At 64.3% G+C, this 687-nt stretch overlaps 1 non-coding gene across 1 annotated transcript; it reads left to right on the top strand.

The window, feature by feature from the left end:
- Positions 1–362: 362 nt before the first annotated feature.
- Positions 363–434, top strand: TRNAP-UGG. Its single transcript has one exon. It is a non-coding gene; the product is annotated as a tRNA-Pro (tRNA).
- Positions 435–687: the final 253 nt, after the last annotated feature.

Here is a 687-nt window from a genome sequence, read left to right as displayed (position 1 = left end):
GATGCTGGCCCCCTTGCTAGTGGCAGAGGAAAGAAAAGTTGGGGGCGTTGGAGCTGCCCTTGGGGAAGAAGTGCGCTCCGCTCCGACCCCCTCTGACCCTGCGTGGGTTCCAGAGGGCTCTCAGCTGGGGACAGGGGCCCGGTCTGTGCGGACCCCCAGGTGATCGAGGATCCCCTTGGGGGCGACAGCGCGTGACGCTCAGGTGCTGCCCTTGTGTCCCACTTTGGTGAAGTTTCCAGGCTGGGCCCCACCTCCGCGCTCACCCAGGCCACGGCCCCTTCCTGCCACCGCCCCTCCTCTAGTGATTGGGGCCGGGGTTCGGGCTCCGCGGGGGACAAATGTCAGCCGCTCCTCGGCGAGCCGGCTCGTTGGTCTAGGGGTATGATTCTCGCTTTGGGTGCGAGAGGTCCCGGGTTCAAATCCCGGACGAGCCCACTTTTTTCCCCTCCCGACCCGAGGCTTCTTCCCGGAGCGGAGCCAGGACCGCCGGGCGCGGGACGAGCGGAGATGGTCGGTGTGTGCCCCGCGGTCTCAGAATCCGGCGACCGGGAAACATGGCTGCGAATACATTTTTGCTTTGGGTGTGAAAGGTTATAAATTCAAATTCTGGAGGAGCCACGTTTTCAAACGCCCTTTTCCTTCCTGGGAGCTGTCCGCAGGGCCGTCCCCACCCGCGGGAAGGAAGGA

The sequence above is a fragment of the Myotis brandtii genome, unplaced genomic scaffold (genome assembly GCF_000412655.1).
Source record: "Myotis brandtii unplaced genomic scaffold, ASM41265v1 scaffold397, whole genome shotgun sequence".
In the NCBI taxonomy this organism is placed as follows: Eukaryota; Metazoa; Chordata; class Mammalia; order Chiroptera; family Vespertilionidae; genus Myotis; species Myotis brandtii.
Note: the sequence above shows the minus strand (reverse complement) of the source record. Positions and strands in the feature narration are given on the sequence as shown.